Genomic DNA, 20,742 nt, shown 5'->3' on the forward strand with positions numbered 1-20,742 from the left:
AAATAAGGCTGAAGAGACATTTCAAAATTACGAGTAATGTAAAGGCTGGACGAAACATCCGTCTTTAGAAAAACTAACTGCACAAAGAGCTAACAATCTAGTCTCTCACAAGCTTAAAATAAATTATATCCCTCTGCTGTAGACAGTCAGCTTTCTTCCTGCCTGCTTTTTTTTGGTTTCTGACCATCCTGGCACTACTTCTATTGATAAACTCGGGAAGAGAATACTAGACGGTGATATCTAACCCTATATGAGAGCAAAAATAACTTACTGATGAAAAATTGGGAGTACTTGAAAGCTTTAAGATGACTGGATCCATCATACCCACTTCTCTCTATAAAAACCTTTTATTACTGTTCCCTGCCCAGCTGCCATGTTAGAGCCATTCTCCTGTATTACACATTTTGGGAACCATCATGCTAATCTGGGTCCATCTGGCCAGCTTTAAATGACAAGCTCCTTCCAACATGAGAAATGCTGTCCTTTTTGAAAAATAACTATGGATACTAGTAAGATTATCAGCTACCCATCTGGTTTATTTATTTATTTATCCCTTTGGCAAATTGTTAATATCTCTTCTTTCTACTGACATGTTTCTGATATAATGTCAGCATTTTAACAAAACTTCACATATTCACATTAGCTTCATCTCCTTTGAAAAGAAAGCAGGAGAGTACATCTGCTGGAACAGATCTGGTGTAAAACCCAACTTGCCATTTTCTGTAATGTTAGGGCTACTGTGTTTGTAGCCCTAAATAATGCTTATTCCCTTCCATCCTACTCATTTCTCTCTTCTGCAATGACATCATACATCTGCATTTGATCTCAGCCTTTTAACGGACATTTTTTTCAGTTATCACAAATTCAACATTATGACTTCACTAAAACACTGAAAATGAACATTAAGATGGTTTCAGAAAGGGCAAGATCTATATAAACCTGTATTTTATCTTCAGTAACTAGAAAATGTACCAGTCAAAATGATGAAAGCACTGCAAGTTAAATTTATTTCTGCTTTAATGCTGATATATCTAAAAACCTCTTCAATACTATAAAAGTTCATCTAAGCCTGAATTCAGATAGCCTCCTTCAAGGCTTTGTTCAAACTTCAATACAGCCTCTAGGTTGGAAGTCTTGATGCATCTCAGGAAGAAAAAGTACAAAAGATGAAACATGACATCAGACAGAAGCCTTTAGTACATAGAAAACTGTTCCCAAGAATGCTAAATCAGCTATGTCTACAACCAGCCATGACTAAATCTTTTTAGTAACAGTAAAAAACACAAGGTTTACCAATCCTTTGTTTCTCCTCCTGTTGATAATTTAGTATTTCACTACAACTCAGAACTCTTTTTGCTAATAACAAATACGATCTCTTAGAAGATTATGCCTCCAATTCAACTAAACACTTCAATGCATTCTTAATGTAAACACTTGCTTGTGCCTGAGGTATACGACTTAAGTATATTCTTAAATATGGGAGTACCAAATATTAAGGCAAGATCCTACTCCCTTTCATTTAAATAGAAATTAAACTCTACAAGTGTCAGTCAGCATTTCTGGAGAAAGAAAAGCCTACAGTCTGTCAATCACTCCCTGTCACATGTTGATACTGGTGATGATTCGTGCCCAGTTAAGGTCCCAATTCCACAAGCATGAGTACTCCCAATGAGTTTAACCATTAACTTTAAAGGAGCGTAGATTTCACTACCTCAATTCAACAAGTCACTTGCATACATAAATCTTTGCAGATTTGGGTCATGAGTGTCATTTTTTCCTCTCAGCTAAACTGCTGTTAATCAACAGAAGGGCAAAATTATTGGGTGGGGAGGCATGGTGTTCAATGATCTGGACATGTTATTTAAAACAAAAGTTTTTTTGCATGTTTTAAATCAGTCAAATTATTAAATGTAAAATCAATAATATGAAGCCGTATCAACTCTACACAAAACACAATTTAACAGCATAATCAATGACAGTTTAACAGCTACTCACATCTTGTGCGAATGAAGGTTGCTTAATTTTGCAACAGCAGGTGTTATAATCCTGTCAGTAGTTCAGGTAAATTACTAGTGAGCATACACTTAAAAGCCAGAAGTGAACCACTGACTTCATTGAAAACTTTGAATACAACATCAATGGGAACTGTGATTACGTATTAGGACAATGTTTCCCAAAACATCCAAACTTGAGGAAAAAAACCCCAAACATAGAAGCCCCTTATTTTTCATGCTCTCTTTTGAATATCCAGAGATTTCTTAAATATTTTGTGAAAGGTTTTTTCCTAGATTTTAAAGTTTAAAGGAAATGTTAATTGCTTAGCTATTGCATGTTTCTATTCAAAGAAGAGGAATATTAACATGCAGTTGTTTGAACCCTCTGATCCTAACTATTGTTAGGGAAACAGAGGCAGAGAATCACTCCATTGTACAGCACGGGATAAAAACAAAAAACAAATAACCAGCTTTATTCTTTCATCATATCCATTCTCTTCTAGTTGAACTACCTATCTGAAAATGGCACCCACCAGATGGTTTTAATCTTGCAGCTGTCAATCCTTTCCCCAGGAAGAAAATACACATTATAATACTGTTATCATTCAGTGTCAAAACAGTTGCTAGGGAAGTCCCACAGTTTGATTATCATTTAAATTTGCATTCCCTAAAGAAAGAATTATGGATCTGTTTGAAATAAAGTCAAGTATCAGAAATTGTACGTTCCCAAAGGAGACACAGTCCTTTTTGTCTATGATAATCTCATTACTTCCTCATTAAGTAAAACTTAATCCAAAGTAGGAAGATCAATTTGAGTAACACTTAAAACAATCAGCTTCATGGAATACCCTGTCACACTGCAAGGGTGGCGGGAAATAGCTCATCTGCTTTCTGAACATCTGTACACTACAAGAGAGCTACTATTCCCCCTCTAGTCTTTTAATACTCTAAGTAGCAAATCCAAGATAAAATAAACTTTAAAACCACTTAATATAGAAAAAAATTGCAACAAATAAATAAAAGAAAGGAAGCAAATTTTTTAAAAGTTGACAAGTTGACATAAAAAGGGTAGGAAATGAAGTCACCCATGTCCACCACTCAGCCTTGAATCAAGCAAGTCAGCCGGCATTTGTTATGTTGTTTTGAACAAAACAAGCACAATACATTTTTCACTAACCAAATGCTCCCACACCAAGTTAGCCAGCTGCAGACAGCACACTTGGCAATTTCAAACTTTAACTGAAAGAGGGGATGAAATGAGAAAATGCTCTGATGCTTTCGGTAGTTAATTATCATAGAACAGTTTAGGTTGGAAGGGGACTTTAAGGATTATCTACTTCCACTCCCCCTGCCATGGGCAGGGACACCTTCCACTAGACCGGGTTGCTCAAAGCCCCATCCAGCCTGGCCTTGAACACTGCCAGGGAGGGGGCATCCACAACCTTTCTGGGCAATTCCTGACACATGGCTGGGCAATCCTAAACAAAATCCTGCTTTGCTGAGCTAAAGGCAAAAAAACTGAGGCATCATTTACAGACTTCTGGAATCAAACACAAGAAATTTGCAGAGTTTTATTATATACTTTTTCATTAATGTTCCATCTAGCTTCCTATGTATTACCTCCATGTATAGCAAAAAGTTACAAATTAAGCAATATGCTTCAACATATTCATTTAAAGATTAATTGGAAGATGTGAGCCCGAGTTATCCATTACAGCACCCTACAATTTTCTCCATTACCTAAGAAATAAAAAATGTATAGTTAAATTGACCTTTAACTGTCTGACTCGTAAAGCATATCCGCTTATTCGCTAGCGTATGTGCAAAGCGGGATATTCGTAATGTTGCAGTGAGCAACTTGCCACTCTGCTGCTCTCGCACCCGTCAGATGAAACACTTAAATCTACATTACTCATTTAGCACAACAGAAGTAAAGATGCTGTAACAGAAAACCGCCACAGAATCAACGTTCCATACATTATAACAAACTATCTGGGCTTTGCCTTAACTTTTTTTTTTTTTTCCTACTAATGAAAAACAAAGCCAAAGCGCTATCTTGAGACTCTATAAAGAGATTGATATTAGTGGAACAGAATATTGCAATTTCATTATCTCTTAAGGCCCACCAGTTTTGGAACCAAGCATTTCAGCCACCCATATGAACCGATATAGTCTTTTTTCTTTTTTTAAACCAAAAAAAGATCTGATTCACACAAACGCTAGGACTAGACCTAACAGTGCAGAAAAGTACCGAGAGAAGTAATTTTCTTCTTTAGGCTTCCTTTGCTTAACAGCACCAATGAAATGATGCTCCTGGTCCAAAATTTGACATGCCTTCTAACTGCTAAAATGAATCAAATTAATTCTTCTTGATTGTATAAAACTAGAACATTTAACTGCATGTTAAAAAATAAATAAATAAAACTATCACCTTGGTAACTTAAGAAAATGCATTATTTCTCTAACAAGTGCCATGCAGAGCTGTGCAAGGCACAGCACTTCAAATTGAACCTGAATGGAAATTAAAACCCACAGTATTTTCACCATTTAAAATATATTTCAGAACAAAGTCATATTATCCATACAGATCATTCCAAATTGTGTAAGAAAAAATATCTGCCTGTTTATTCCCATATAAAAGTTTTGGTGCCATTCTTCCCATGCACTTAGACTTTATCTTGAGGACTCTGTTCCGCAAGATAACAGCCATTCTAGTCTGGATCCAACAAAGCACGTAGCTGCATGTGTAAGCTTAAACACACCAAAGTATTTTGTAAAATCTGGGTCGGTATTAAATATTCTTGATGCTATACAAATGTACAACAGGAAGTAAATTATTGTATTTCTAAGAGAACTAGCATACATTAAAAAAAACCACAAAACCCAACACAAAAAAACCCCCACCAAAACTGTGTAAGTAACCAGCAAGGAAGGTTTCATAGGACTAATATAATCAGCTAACATATAACTTTCTGATCATAACCTAAAAGCTCTAAGGTTTTACAAAAGCAGCATCTTTTCATTACAGTTTTCATAGAAGAAAAGGAGGGCTTAGTCAGAAAAGAAAATGTGTTGTTAGAGGTGTAAGAACAGTAAGGAGGAAAGGACTGGGGTGAGAGCAGAAAATACTTCAGAACAGATATTCAGGAGACTAAAAGGAACTGAATGACAGGAGAAACTAAGGAGGTTACAGAGCTCACAGCCTGGGAACAGACTAGTCAGCAAAGTAAACCAATGCAAGCCAAAGGGCTGGCACTCAGGTGGCCCACTTTGGAAGGTGATACTGAAGTGCTCTCTATTAATGATAGCCTGCTGCCACCAGAAGCCCTGAAGGACTGACCATGTTTCTGCAAAAAGCCATCTTTGCAGGGGAGATACAAACATCTCTTTACCCCTCAATACACAGTGCTTGATTGCTTATAACCTTGCTGAACCAAACAGGCACTGGTCTTCTCATACAGAGAATCCTAGTTGCAACAAGCGTCAGTGAAGTTGTAACACCATAGGCAATCTGGTCTTACACAAAATAAGCAACCTCCTTTTTTCTGGTAACAAGTTATGCCCATGCAGTAGGCAAGAATTCAATTGCAATAACTTCTTATCAAGAGGTAGGATATGCACCGTACCACAGAAATTTCAAAGGTGGATTCCATGTGTAATAATGCAGGGCCAATGGAATAAGAATGTAATTTTACAGGCAGGGATAGTTAAGGAGATAGACCTTAAAGGAGCTGTACCAGAACAGTGTGTCCTATAAGAGGCATCACATCTACTAAACCACCAGATACCAAAATAATCAATACTAAGTAGTAGCAGAAGTTCAGCGGAAGACAGATGAAGATGCTCAGAGTATGCAGAAGTCATCAAGTCACTCTAAAAAAAGTTACCTACTGAAGACTGGGCTTAAAAATTCTGTACAAAGTATCTCGTTTACTGCTGTTAAATCACCATGACATCGCTCTTCAGATAAACCAACTGATGTGATTTTGTTTCCAGCGCTGCAAAATGAACAATTAGAAATACAGAGCTTTCTGTCATGAGAGTTTTCTTTAACTAGCCAAAGCCCAAATTTTCTCAAAGCAGGAAGGCAAATGGAAGTCCAATTCTTTGTTTTATAGAATGAAACTGGTGATTTTAAGTTGTCCTCACCTTTTGCACATGCTCTTGCCTTCCACGTAGTATTTTAAATTAAAGCATTTCCACCCACCCCATTTTCATGCTAGCTTTGTTACTGATGTTTTTTTCTTTAAGAAAGCAAACCTGTATGGAAATGTTCACTGACCCACTGTTGGAGGCCTCCTCCCCACAGCTCTGCTGACAGACCAATTTGTGTAAGCATTTCTTAATGAACTTCAGGCAGAAGTCAGCTGGTTTCATTTATACTGTGTGAGGGTACAGTTTTTCTTTATCAGTGCTTCCAGAACATATTACACTGTTTGAGTAAGTCCAATTTCTCCTTAACCGGGATACTTTTCCCCATTACACCCTATGAGAAGCTACAGCTTTCTCAGTTGCAGTGATTTGCACATTTATGTTTATACTGAAAAGAAATTCTGCATCAGTCCTTTCACAGTTTAACAGACTGCTTCACAAACTGAGCTTAAGGTGAAGACACACAAACAGGTCTAATAGTCATTGGTGGGGGGAAAGAGGAACTTGAGGAAGCAGGACATTGTGAGTTAGTGCTGACACCAAAGACTCTGTATCACCGTAACTTAAGCTAGCCTAGCTGATTTTTGTCTGACAGTAGCATAGCTGGAGTCAAAGAAGAACATTTGTCTGCAGCCTGTGAGATAGAAAGCAAGAGGGATAGATAATTCATATGATTTAGAAGGCACTGCAGGTTTTTTTGTCAGGAGCATCAGTATCATTTTGTACACCTTTTGCCAGTTCCGCTAGGCCAAATTTGCAGAGTTATGTGCAGGGAATAATTTGGCACACCTTCACTTTAAATCACTGTGTTATGTTGCCTGATAACCTACTACAAAAAAACAAAGCATGCTTGTCTGAAGCCTCTCCTTTACAACCCTTTGAAATGTACAGTCCATAAATAAGAATCAATCTTCTTTTTGCATATACATTTTCTTTGTTGCCCCCTTATTCATAAGGATCTCTAGATTGCAGTTTTAAATTCTGTATCCTTAGTCTGATAAGAAAGATTACAATTTGGTAAATTTCTCAACATTTTTTCCAGGTCTCAAATATGGCCTAGTAAGAAGATGGGTAATATTTTGTTCAGCTTGAGAACTGCAGCAGTCTGTAGAAACTGCAAAGAATTTTAGCAGGCCTTCACCTGCCCTTGAGGAGATATAAGTACCTACATTCTCTAGAGCTGGGTTGTTTGGGGTTTTTTTGGCTTGTTTGTGAGGCTGAAGGACAGTTTGTTTCGTGCTTTGGTTTGTTGGGGTTTTTTTAAGGTTATTAGTTTCTACAAAAATTAGGACTTCAAACCCCACAGAACAGAGTGACTGCTAATCACCTTTTCTTTATTGAACCTCCCACTCAGCTTTTCCTCACATTCTCTCACCAAATCATCCTTTTGGCTGCTGCCGAGCTGCCCAGTTTTGTTAGATGCATTAACAGCCAAGAGCAACCCTGACTTACAGTGCACATGTGTGATGAAGCCTGGTTTCACAATTAGCTGGCTTCAGCAGCAAAGCTTACTAAAGGACTTCCCTTCACAGGGCACTTCTTCCTACCTTCCCACTGCAGTATGCTACCCCCAAACAAAATATTAACAAAACCACTCATGGTGCCACTATAAGCTGAATCAATATATTGGTACAGGATTCTTTTGTTTTGCCAAGAAAAGGTTACTTTTCTTAAACCTGAATCAACTCAGCAACTGAGCTTATACTGTGGTCCAGCAAGCTGTTCTTCCTCAAGCCTCCATTTTGCTGAAACAGGTACCCAGGGCAAAACACTTCACATTGCTGCCAAAAGAGGAGGTCCCCCATTCCCTCTGTATGCAACTACTTGCAAATATCTTACTGAAGGCATTAGAGGCAGGAACAGTGAGCTAGACCAGGAAATTGATCCAACTAAAAAAATAAGAGCATATGTTGTGTGGAGGTTTCTGGGGAAACTGGATCAATTTTGTAATCTAGACCACTGCACAGTTGCACGATCACGTTTGCTGGCACAAGGAAAGCTGGAGAGATATCATGACAGGGTTGCATTGTCCCATTCTGTTGCAGCTGGGCTTGAGCCAGATTAAAGTGGCTGTGTAATCAGAAACTCGGTGGCTGTGCAGAGCACTTTGAGGGATCTAGAATCAAATATTCATACCTGATGCTTCAAAGCCATGGAAGAAAAAAAAAGTTATGAAAGTGCAAACAGCTTGGCAGTATCCAAACAGTTTTCCTTGATATTTTGTTCTTCCACAGGAAGAGAGAAATCTATACCCATGATAGAACAGTAATTTTGAATGCTGCCATTTGAAACTTAAAATTTCTGTAAAAACCCTTGCTAAACCAGCAAAATGTCAGTCCACTACTACTTCAAAAATACACCTTCTACTAGGTGCCACATCTCCCCAGTTCAACAACAACAACAAAAAACCCAGAACATTTACTGCTTTTTAAACCAAATGAAATTACAGTTTCCAAATTACCCAAAGTCAATTGTATTATGATTGACTGAGTTGCTGTGACATCAACACAATGGCTTGCAGTAACTTTTGAAATCAAATTGTAGGTTTTAATGAGGGGAAAAAAACCCCACGCATCTAAATAATTTCCCCTGTGAACACTAAACAGCTGCTCATTTGTTCAGTTAGCCTGCCATGAGCATCACTCTCTTCTCCAGTTATTTTTTTTCCAAACCTTTGTAATTTCAGTACCTGTAAGAGATTACAGATAAAACAGGTAGCACTAAATAGTTTCCAGGAAAAAAAAAAAAGAGAAACAAAGGCAACACTAGTTTTGTGACTGATATTTATCTTCATAATCACGCATTTGCAAGGACCAAGCGTTCCGTGCTGACAATTCCCACTTTCTAGCCACAGTGCCTGCATGCTTACACCAAATGAGAAAACCTGATGAGGTAATCTTGCAAATAGAGAAATAATCACTAAATTAAAGATAGGCACGCCAGTGTTCTGCAATGACTGTGAACATCTGTGGAATACATATATATATATAAAAAAGACTCCAATTTGGATTAATTTCAGAATAGATTAAATGAAGCAGAAAAACATATTAATGACTTGAAATACTGAAGGAGCACAACAGCAGCAAAACAACCAGCAAATACCCGTTAACTAAATTGCTCGTCTAAAAAGCTAGAAAACGAGCACAATCATTTTAAGAGATCCGATTCAAGGCTCATAAGAAACCAGGAAGGTTCAGAAGGAAAACATGCCATTAGATTTATTTTTTTTTGTAAGATTTGCAAACATAATGGAATCAGTGGTTTCCAAATGACGCTGAGAATGAAAAAGAAAGATCATCTGAGTTTCAAGTCACATCCTAAGGGAGGTGAATAAAAAGAAACAGTACTTGTTTGTTGCTGATCCTAAAATTGATATAAGAGTTTAAACATGTATTTGACAAAGGCTACTATCAACTGATGGAATAAGAAATCAAAAGAATCAGTATACCATGCAGCTCTTTGTATTGGAAAGTTAAAATGGGGTGCCTTTCCATAACATATTTTGTCCCTATTGGGCTCAGTACAGTGATAAATTGGGTGAGAATTGATGGCCTGTGATACGCAGCAGTCAAATTAGATAATGTATTGGCTGCTCTGGGTGCCAAAACAAATAAAAAAAGCTACAGCTGTATGACTAATACCAGATAGAATGAAACAGCTTTCCTTCACTGATAGTCACTCAATACATTTGCAAATCTGACAGGACCTCAAAAAAATATTATTTTTAATTCTTTATACTTCCATTGTGCCAAAACAAACTGGCTCAAGATTACTTTCTCCTTTGTGCCATTACTTCTTACCCTTTCCCATCTTGCCCCAGTGGCAAACTCTAAATACAGAGAGACCTTGCAACGCATGGCTCTGCAGGGATAACAGGGCACTTGGAACAGCCTGTTCCTAATAATGCTGAGGGTTACAGCCAGCCACCTGGAGCCACCCAGAGTCTGGAAGGCCTGGAGATGGCATTATGCCACCTTTCACATCCTGCCAGTAGACTGTGCCTTCCACAGTCACAACAGTAACATTCAGAAATAGTTCAATTTACCAGGGGAGGCAAGTAAGCTTCTTTATTTTCTAAAAGCTCTGGAAGCTAAGCCAATATAACAATATCCAAATTACAGGTTAAAACCAGTTGAGACTGATTTGAAGTTCATTTAATTAATCCAGTACACCTTTGGTAGAAGCAACCTTGCAACTAATGAAAGTCATTGCTCTCACAGGTTCCGTGCTTTCTCCTCCCTTTATTCTTGATCTACTTATTCTGATTTTACATTTTATTTTTCCTTTTCTCTTGCTCTCCACTCTCATTTGACCCTTCCCCTGCTTCTCTTATTTCACCCTTGTTACTCTTTGTTTTACTAAGTTTCTGCTGTTCCTCCTCTGGAGTCCTGTTTCCGATTTTCTAGCAGCAGGCCACCATGCTGGTCTGGTAACATTTTATATCCACCTAACATAGTATGAATCCTGAGATTTTCAGGGCAGTGAGGAATCAAGACCCCTGTTTACATATGCCAACTGTTCTCCATTTCGCTTATGACTGTACTGTAGGAGTTCCTACTGTATTAATCCATACAAATAGCAACAAATACTACAGACATTAAAAATTATACCAATAGCCTACATAGTTTCCAGTGTAGCAGATTACATTCCAAGTGGGAAATTAAGAGAAGAGACTATGTGATTTCTAAGTTTATAGGTGACTCTCCATGTTCAGCTAGCCCCTACTTTTTACCTGCAGTTCCTTTCTGAACAGAGGGTAAGGACATAGTGCAACTCGTAGTGTCAGCACTGATTAAACCACATCAGAGTTGTCACGCGTCCTTATGCCAAGATAAAAATATAGTGCATTCCAGTGCACAGTAAACTAGATGAAAAAAAGACACCAGTAAAAATGCAGGTACCATTTTCACAGTTATTTTTCAGCAGGATTGCTACACAGTCTGCATCAATGCAACAGGGGAGGGGGTTGAATCAGACAACCTCTTAAGACAGTAAGAGCTGCTCATGGAATTACACCCCATATACAAGTTTGCCTACAGGAAAATATCTGGAGCTTTCCTGGTGCGCTAGACAAGCATCAGGAAAAGATAAAAGGCAAAAGCATAAAAGAGTGAAACAAGAATACATGTACTTCTGAGAAGATTCAAGTGGCAATTTGGTCTTGGCTTCTTTTAGCAGTTTACAGCGTCATCATCATACTAGTGAAAGAAGTGGCAAGTGTCCTATTGCAACTGTAACAGCAGTAGGCTGGCAGGAGAGGAAACGATATCGGTCAGAAGACCCTGAGAAATAGGGAGGTTTTGTGCTCAGAAGGGTCCCTTAACTCAAAACAAAGACCCAGCATTTAACACACATACCCTCTCACCCCAAACCTATTTTTAAAGTGTTTTACACCATCTTCAGGTATATTGGCTTTTCTTTTCTCCATCTGTAACTCTCTACAGCATGAATAGAGTTAGGCCAGTACTAGAAGCTTCAAAACGGTGAGACTTTAAGACACTCTAGAAAGTATTTCTCCAGTTTCACAAACGCCTTGACTTCATCCGTCAAGGTCCGAGCAGAGTTAAGGGCCGTACGTCCCGCAGGGCGACCTTCATTGCCAGTACTGCCAGTCTCCCGCTTCTGGTTCCCCACGGCCCGCCGGCAACCGCCGGAGAGCCCCAACTTAAGTCAACTCCCGCTACCGCTCCTGCGGCGGCAACACCATCCCCGAGGACTTCCAAGGCCACCTTCGGCGGGGCGGGAGGCGGCCACCCGCGGCGGCCAGCCTCTCCAGGAGAGCCCGGCCGGCGGCGAGGGGACCGGGAAGGGGACCGGCAACCGCGGCCGGCGGCCGCCTCGGCGGCACGCGCGGGCACCGCCGCAGCGGCCATTTTGCAACCGGTTGCTCCAGCCACCTGCGCCCCGCCCGCTCCCGCGCCGCGCACGGACACTCACCGCGAGGAGGCCGGCGGGCTTCCCCGGTGGCGGCGGAGGAGCCTCCCGCCCCAGCGGCACCGCCCAGCGGGCGCTCCCGCCTGCGGCCGCCCAGGGTGCGGGGCCGCCGCGTCCCCACGCCCGGCGCTGCTGCTGCTACTGCTGGTCAGCGGCGGCGTCCCGGCCCGTCCGCGCCCACCGCGCTGAGGGGACGGCGGTGCCTTCCACTCCGCCGCCTCACAGCATCGGTAACCATGGCAACCTCAAGTCGCGCCGCCGTTGGCGGGTTTAACGCGAGGCAGCAGCCAATGGAGCGCCGCCCTGTACCGCGCTCGGCCAATGGGCGCGGGCGCAGGGCAGGGCGCTGCGCTGACGTCGCGGGCGGGGCGGAGCTGAGGCCAGGCGGAGCGGGCGGCGGGGCTCGGCGGCGCCGGCGCCACCACCGCCACCATGGAGACCCCAGGCTAGGGCCCGCCGCGGCCCGCCGGCGCGCTGAGCGGGGCCGGCCGCGCCGCCCCGCCGCCGCCGCCTCCGCCTCCGCCTCCCTCCGCGCGGTGAGTGGGCCAGGGCTGGGGGATAGGCCGCGGGCCGGACGGGGGCGAGCGAGCGAGCGAGCGGGGCGGGAGGCGCGGCGGCGGTAGCCCGCCGGGGGGCCCGGGGCAGCGGGGCCGAGGAGCCGCCGCCGTCTACGGGTGGCCCCGCTGCCGGGCCCGCGGCTCCGCTGCCCGCCTGCGCCGCGCACCTTCCGCGCGGGCGGAGCCTGGCGTGCCCTCCGCGCCCGCGCTGCCGCCCGCTGCCTGGCCGCGCGGGCCCTGCGGGCGGAGGTGCCGCCGCCCGGGTCCTACCCCGGGCTCCGCGCCGGGCGGCGGAGCGCGGGAGCCCGCGGGCGGGCGGTGCGCGGCGGGGGCAGGTGCGCTCGGGCCGGGCCGCGGAGCGCGCAGCGAGGGGGGAGTCGCGGCCGCGGCCCGCCGCCCATCAGCCCGGCGCGGCCGTCTTCCTCCCGGGCGAGCCCGCGGCGGATGCGCGGCCGGTGGCCGCGCCGAAGGGCGCCGGGCGGGAGCCGGGAGCCGCAGCGGGCAGGGCCGCCCCGGCGGAGCGCCGTACCGGGGCCGCAGCGCTACGGAGCCGGGGGCGCGGGGCGGTGCCGCCGCCAGGGCGGGCGGGCGGGGGCACGGCCGAAACTTTGGGGAATCGCGGGTGTCGCCGGGCCGGGGCCGGGGCCGGGCCGGTGCTCCGGGCCGGGCAGGGGCAGCGCCCCGCGGGGGACCGCGCCGGAGCGGCCCGGCGCCGGCTGGCCGGCCGCGGCGGGCAGCGTGCTTTGCCACACGGACGGTGTTTCGCTGGCGGGCTGCCTCTTGTCCCCGGCCGTGGGGCAGGCTGCCGCGGCTGTGCTCCCCGAACGCGATGCAAACGTGCGAATTTTTCGGTTAACCTCTGCGCGACCGCTGACGTTCGGGTCGGTGCCGTTGGCTGGTAGCGGGGAGCTGGCAGGGGGTCCCCCGCCCGCGCAGCGGGAGCAGCAGGGCTGTTGGAGGCAGTAACTTTTTGCTGGTGTTTCCCCCCGTCTCTGATCGAAAACATGAAGAGAAGGAGGAGAGAAGCGGCGCATGCACCGTGCGAGCCCATCTAGGTGCGGGCTGTGGCACACGTGGACGTTTGCGAGCTGGTGGGTTTTGCCGGTGGAGATGAAGCGGGCTTGCCCGTACCTACGGCACTCTGCGGTGGTCTGGGAAGTGTCAGCGTATCTGTGGATACAAATTACTGAATGCAGGTACTGTGCCTAAGGCTAGGACAGCTGGGAAACCAAGCCTCCGAAGAATAAAATTGGTCCTGACGCTGAACCTGGGCTGTTTCAGCAAAATACTGTATTTATGTGATTGTAATTTGTGTGGAAGGTAGAAATGCCAAATGCCACAGAAAAAAACAGCTTCAGAATTGAACCCTCTCTGGTCCTTTTTCCCTCCCAGCTAATGCCTCAGAGTGCATCAATATCTCACCAAAGAACAACTGCGTGTTTCTGAAGTGCTTGTGTTTGGCCCGCAGACCTTTGTACTCTTTTTTTTTTTTTTTTTTTTTTTTAAATAACCTTCTGCTCTGTGTTAGTTTTACATTAGTCATTGCTTCAAGACTTGACTGTTTGAAGGAAAAGGTGTGGTTGGACATGCAGTGCTAATGTTGCATTAACTAGCTTTTCAGTTTTTTCAGCTTTCTCATTTTTTGATAACTTGGGAGTTTAGAGATTAGGAGAAGACAAGGTTGACAACATTTTCCCCTTTGACTAAATAACTGTATTTTTGAGGTAAATGCCAAATAATACGTTCACTGAGATAAAAATATGGGAACCTACTAAATGTACTTGATTAGTCCATGGAGATATGCTAATTTAGTCTTGTCCGTCCCATTTAAAATGGGAGGAGTCTGTTTTTCGGGGCAAAAGCTTATTGCTGGCACTGACATGCTGTAGCATCTCAGTTAAATATTACAGTATTACATGCAAATGAATGTAACCTGTCTGTGAAAAAACAGATTGCAATAACTTTCTCCTTTTGTTTAAATTGCTTGTAAAGTGCTATCTGGCTACTGAAATACGTTGCTATTAATATTTTTAATTAAGGTAGAAAAGCTGATGGGCCTTTTTCAGAAAAAAACGATCTTTTTTCCTTTCATCTTGTTAGGATGTTAAGGATACATAGCAGTAATAATAATAGAAGTTCTGCTATAAAACACAGTTGGAGCAAGTTTTGTGAGAGAGTAGTCTTTTATGAGGGGAGAATTTGTTCTGATTTTTCTTCAAATGTTGACAATGTAACACACCTTTTGGTGTTTGCTCTTTTTAAATAGTAATGCAGGATCCTTTTATAATGAACAGATGAATTCAGTCAGACAATGTAAACAAGGAAAGCGATATGATACGTTACCTTTTTTATGGCAGCTTCGTGTACCATCAAAATAGCATCTATAATGCATTTTGGGGTATTTTTTTGTATTGAATGATAGCATGTGCTATGTAAAAGTAATAGTAATCTTAATTAGTAAGCTGTGTCAGGTGTTTGGTGTAGGAAATCTGCATGCATTGTGAGAGAAGCCTCAGTGGAAGAAACACTCTGCATATTTACAAAACAGGAAACATAAATAAGAACTTTATGTACTTCTGCTTCACTTTATGTAGATTATTTAAATACATTTCTAACAGATGAAAGGCTAACGCAATTCCAAAAGGTGGGACTCTGAGTATCGTCTTAATTTTGGTGGGGTTTCTTTCCTAATTGTGATGCTGAAAATGAGCAAGTTCTGCAAGCATTTATCTGATTATTTATTTTTTGCAAGAAAGCACTGACTAGTTCAGGGATCTCAGTGAGCTCAATGAAGTTGTTGTAAGTGTAATCAAGAATAATTGGGTTTTAGTTGGCTGTCGTGGCAGGGAAACCCTGATGGTGACCTGGGACCCTGTTGTGCCAGGTAGCCAGTCTGTGCCTGCCTTTCCTTGAGGGCTCAGCCTGGCATCCGTGTGCTGCTGGTGTGCAGAAACGCTGGGCGAGAGGCTGCCGAACTAAGGACTTCGGAACAGTAACTTCCTTTGCCAAGGTTTGGTGGGAGACAACTTGTAACGAGTTGCTGCAGAAAGTACGTGTTTTGCCATCTCATATAAAAACCGCCTATGCATCTCCTGAGTAACTCCTGTTAGCACGGTTCAAAATTCTGGAATTTTCAGAGTTTTTTGTTGGGTTTGTGGGGGGTGGGGTTCCTCTAGTGAAAATAAGGCAGCAAATCATGATGAATATGGCATGTACTGTCACTTCAACGGTAAATTGAACTGGTTCAAACTTTATTAATTAGGGAGGGGAAAAAAAAAAAAAAAAAAGAGAATTGAGCTAGCATAGCTTTATGTGCAAGTAAATAGAAAGCCAGACCTGAAACTGGAGTTTTGGGCATGGCTTGTAAATATTGCTTGCTACTGTTCGTAGCTTGTTTGCAAATATTGCTGACAATAAGGCAGTTCAAATACTGGTCGAGATGGAGAGCAAATACATAACAGCTGAGCACAGAACCAAAGCCTGTGGAAACAGCCCCTTCTCGCTGTAAAACTGCTCTTGGTTCCTGCAGCAGAACTGTGCCTAACGAATTTGCAAATGGAGCTGAAGGGACTGCCAGCACTAAGCGCTTCTCTGGGTGTGCTTGGTAGCTTTTCCGATTCTCAGCTGCTTTTCCAAAGGCCTGTGATACGTCCTAGTTCATTGGACAACTTTTCATGTTCTTTTTACTCAAACCGAATACTCATTCCTCCTGCTCGGGGGAGGTTTGCAGAGGGAGGGAGGAGGTGGATGAGGACAGCTGAAAACTGCCTCTGGTGACCTTCCCAAAGCTCTTGCTTGCACAGAAGAAAACCGCAGCTTCTTGTCAGTTAAAATCTCTGCAGCTGGCACCAGCGTTCAGACCTTTGCTCCTTTCCCTCTTGCTGCCTCTTTCCCTCTCTGCCCTTAGTACCTCGCTCCTTTTCTTCCAAGGCGGAGGAGAGACACATGCCTTTCAGGAAGAAGGAAGGACTCCTTCAGTTTCACAGTAGATTAATTTTTTTTTTTTTTTAATTATGAAATCCCCAGCACTCTCATTAAAAGGAAAGGCTTAAGGAGGAGGCTCTTCGAATGGTATCCTGCAGAGGTTTAATTGCTCTCCGAGCCACTAAGAGGCAGGAGGACGTGCCTTTCCAGTCGGGGAGCAGGCATGTGTCACTGGGTCAGGGAGGTGACTCTGGCGCAGGCTTGTCCTCCTTTCGGGATCGGCTTCTTGAGTCAGCCCTCCCTCCCTTCCTCAAGAGCAGTGTCTCGCACTGGGCTGGGAGAGCAGGACTCTATGAACCAGCTCGGCCAGTTTGCTGCCTGCCTTGCCTTGCCTTGCCTTTCCTCCCCTTGAGTCAGCGGTGAACGGCGAAGGCAGAAGCTTTGGTTGAAGTGATCCGTGGAGAATTTCTGTGGCTATCTTTAACTTTCTAGTCCTTTTCGTTGCGTCCCACTCTTACAGGCAAACGGAGACAACATCACTTTGGGTAAAGTTGGGGAAAATCCGTTCTTAGTCTTTCAGTATTTTTAAACAGGGTGCCTTTTTAACAGAAATGTTAAAAAAAAAAGTTAGGCATAATTTTAATACACATGTGTTTTCGTCCTGTTATTGCAATCTTAAGATATTGTGGTTACAAAGGAAAAGAAATTACTGGTTTTCTCCAAAATGTCTCCATGGCCATCTCTGATATCTCCCCCCCCCGCCTTTTTTTAACCTGCATAGCATTTTACAAAGTTCTTACCTAGCATTGGAAATTGACGACCACTCAACTTCCTGTTCAATGGCTTTTAAAAATCATTTTAACTGCACCTTTATTTTAGTGGAGAAAATAAAACTGTGAGTTATTACTTTATTTGAGAGTGATTGATCCATTCTTCAAGGAATAATTAAAATTAAGACTTCTTCCCCCCCACCCCCACGTAGTGGGGCCTTCTGCTTATAAAAGACTTGTGATCTAAGTGTTCCAACTGAAATGTAGTGGGGTTTTGTGAACCTTAAATCAACTTTATAGACAATCTGATTGGTATTGCGATTAATTCATTATTAAAGAGAAAAGAGGAATCTGTTGTAAATCCTTTGAAGATGTACGAGCTGAAACTTGCTTTCTGCATCACAGCTCAATGGGGGGATTTTTAATGTATTTACCGTTTATACAACTGTGGGGTGGTAATTGTGGCCAGTGAATAAAATTACCCTTTAGGTATTGGATCTGCAGAGCAGATGGTTCATAGATACTGCGTAGGTTGTATAATTAGCTAGCCTTTATTGTTAGTTGAATTCCTAAATAGGAGTTTAGAGCGCCGGGTCCCTGTTCCCTTATGAGTGAGGTATATCTCGGAGCTTTAAGTGGGAAGGCTCTGGTGGGATTCGCTTGTCCAGAGAGTACTTGTGCTAGCTGGCAGCAGGACAAAATGCAGCAAGAGCGGCTCTGCACAGCATTGGTTTGGTCCAGTAAATGTCCTTAGCTTAGCTGGAGCTGTCTCCAGGGGCAGTAGGAGCAAGAGGGAGAAGAATGTCCTGGAAGGAGATGAAGGGGCTGAAGGCAAGAAGGTGGGAGCAATTTTTCTAGTGCCAGGCAGGGTAAGAAGTAGCAGAGATCTGGGGAGCCAGTGACCAAAAGGAGGAGCTGGAGTGTGTGGTGCCAGATGTTGCCTTTTCTCAAATGAGGTTCAGCTGTAAGGGAACAGGGAAGAAGTGTTAGAAAAATTCTGGATTTCTGTTTGTTTGTGTGGGTGCCAAAAACTTTTCCTCTCTTCACCTTCTTAACAAAACCTCATGTGGTGTGGAAAGCCTTAGGCTATCACCTGTGCCATACAGTTAACATTTTCTTGTAAATGTACTCAAAAGCATTTGCATTACACGTGTCCAAATAGAAAGTATCTAATCTATATCTTAATTTGCTTGAAATGATTTTACTTAACACCGTCTCTGCTAGAAATTTAATGTGAACAGGAGACTTTCCAGTTTGTTGAGGATTTCTGTCGTCTTCCTGCCCAGAAAGGTGGTGGCAGGCAATGCATCCTTAGCACTCCTAAAGGAGATCTCTTCAATTCCAAAAACATGTTCTTTGTCATCTTGTATTGGCAGAATTTTCTGTTTACTGTAGAACATGCGAGTTGAGTTTTCTCATATTTGTTGTTATGCAGGTGAATCCGATTGGTGGAAAATAGTAAACTGGTAGTCATTCCCATTAGCCTGTTCACGTGGAGTACAATTTACGGAAACTTGCTCGTGGGTTGGGACATAGTGCGTATGTAGCTGGGTCAGCCAGCAGACTCCCTGCTTTCTTTGAGATATCCTTTGGAAACTTTTGGTTGCTGATACAGTGTGAACACAGGATACAAATTCCCAGATATTTCTTCCTGGATAGATTTGTGCATACAATGCTGGTACTGATATATGTTACCTAATATGCTGAAATTTAGTACAATATGTCCACTTAAAATTAACTCTTTTATTTTGTAGTGGCAGGTTTTGTAGTAATTTCTGTCTTAAAAAAAAATAATTTAAAAAAAATCACTGATCTCTGAAACAATTTCAGACAAGTGATAACCCCTTAACTTCTATGTCATTGTAACATGCTTAAAAATGAAGTGTTTCATATCTTTCACAAAAATAAAACCTAGATGGTGTATGTAATGCAACTGATTTCAAGGGGTTCTGAACAAGTGAAGTGCTGGAGTGTTAATTGGAGAAATTCTGTGTACAGATTTGTTTGTGTGGTACTGTTCACCAATTGTCTTTTGCAGATTCCTACTCAAGTCTTGCATGGTATCTAAAGATACACAGGGAGACGGATCTTAAGAAGAGTTAATATTTTTATCTTGTTTTTATTGAAAAACAAAATTGCAAGGTTTTGTTATTAAGAAATAAGACAACAGTATCAAAATGATAGCGTATCACGAAAGGAGATTTCATTTGTACTGTAGTAGTGCCTAAACTCCAAATTGATGTGCCCTTCTATGAAGTAGAGGGAAATCCGTGCTCCATAGAGCTTACAAACAAAAAGGCAAAACTTAAGCAGATAGATGAAACAAGTGGAGGAGAAGATAGGAAGAACGTGACTTGTTATAATACATACCTTCATCCAGTAATGATGCTGAGTTGTTGGTCTATATTATTTGATATAGCCTTAATCGAACATACGCTAGCAGAATTTGCCATCTGTTGCTGCTCTAGTATCCTTGATATCAAGCTTTGTCCTCATAACTAACGTAATGAAAATAACCAGTGCTATATTTTAGCTGAAATAGAAAATATTGGCATGTGAAATGATTGATACAATACATCACTTGTTTCTGGGAGCCTGTTTATATTTCAAACGAGATGAAAAAATACTGAACCCAGAAATTTCAGATTGACTCATAGATCTGAGATGTGTCTCTTTGCTCCGTGCTAGTTGGGCTATCCACTAAAGAAAGAAAATTACTAAGTTTTCTTAGTCTTGCCATTGTTTCTTAGCATAAATCACAGCAACAGCATACGCTAAGATTTGTGAGATTTCACTGCAATTAAATACATTCTTTTCCAGAAGATACTTTTAAGAATCATTGTTTAGAATTCTCTACAGAACAGAAAGACTGACACAAAACTTACTGTGGTTCAAAGACTTGAAATTTTTTGAGGAAGTTCTGGTAGAGAACACTGCCTGTTGTGGGATGCTTTGTTGTTCAGGCTGATGTAATCAGTCTTCCAGCCCTGAGAGAGTTTTTTAATACTGTTGTGGAACACAGAGGTTATTTTTAAGCAAGACAAAAAAATTCACCAGGTCATGTACTGACACTGATATAAAAAATAAATATAAAAAACCCCAACCCCGAACCAAACAACAAAAAACCCCACCCCAAAGGTAGTCAATAACTCAACATACATTGAATTAGCTAGGCAGAATGAATACAGGAATTAGATTTGGCTGATGAGCTGCTGAGTTTTATTTTGGCCAATACCGAGCGCTTAGAAAGGAGCAGGAGGACCACTGTCCTTCAATCAGTTGCTGCTGCAGTAATAAAGTCTGAAAATTTACTTGCACAGTGTAGGAACATAACACTTTTTATTAAACTTAATATACTTATTGGTATTCATAATGACTAGGGGTTTTATATCTTTTTTTACTGTAATAAAT

The 20,742-nt window shown here is 42.7% G+C and overlaps 2 protein-coding genes across 4 annotated transcripts in view; one reads left to right on the plus strand and one right to left on the minus strand.

Annotated features, from left to right (window-relative positions):
* Positions 1-12,288, minus strand: part of CCDC148 (coiled-coil domain containing 148) — an 85,510-nt gene extending 73,222 nt beyond the window's left edge. For all 3 annotated transcript variants that reach the window (XR_007507572.1, XM_049813397.1, XM_049813411.1), the window contains exon 1: positions 12,084-12,288. The gene's annotated coding sequence lies outside the window, so the exon portion shown is untranslated. The remainder of the gene's footprint in view (positions 1-12,083) is intronic.
* Positions 12,289-12,483: 195 nt separating this feature from the next.
* PKP4 (plakophilin 4) overlaps positions 12,484-20,742 on the plus strand; it is a 102,061-nt gene continuing 93,802 nt past the window's right edge. The window contains exon 1 of the mRNA XM_049813365.1: positions 12,484-12,616. The gene's annotated coding sequence lies outside the window, so the exon portion shown is untranslated. The remainder of the gene's footprint in view (positions 12,617-20,742) is intronic.

Source organism: Accipiter gentilis, chromosome 1, assembly GCF_929443795.1.
Source record: "Accipiter gentilis chromosome 1, bAccGen1.1, whole genome shotgun sequence".
Lineage (NCBI taxonomy): Eukaryota > Metazoa > Chordata > Aves > Accipitriformes > Accipitridae > Astur > Astur gentilis.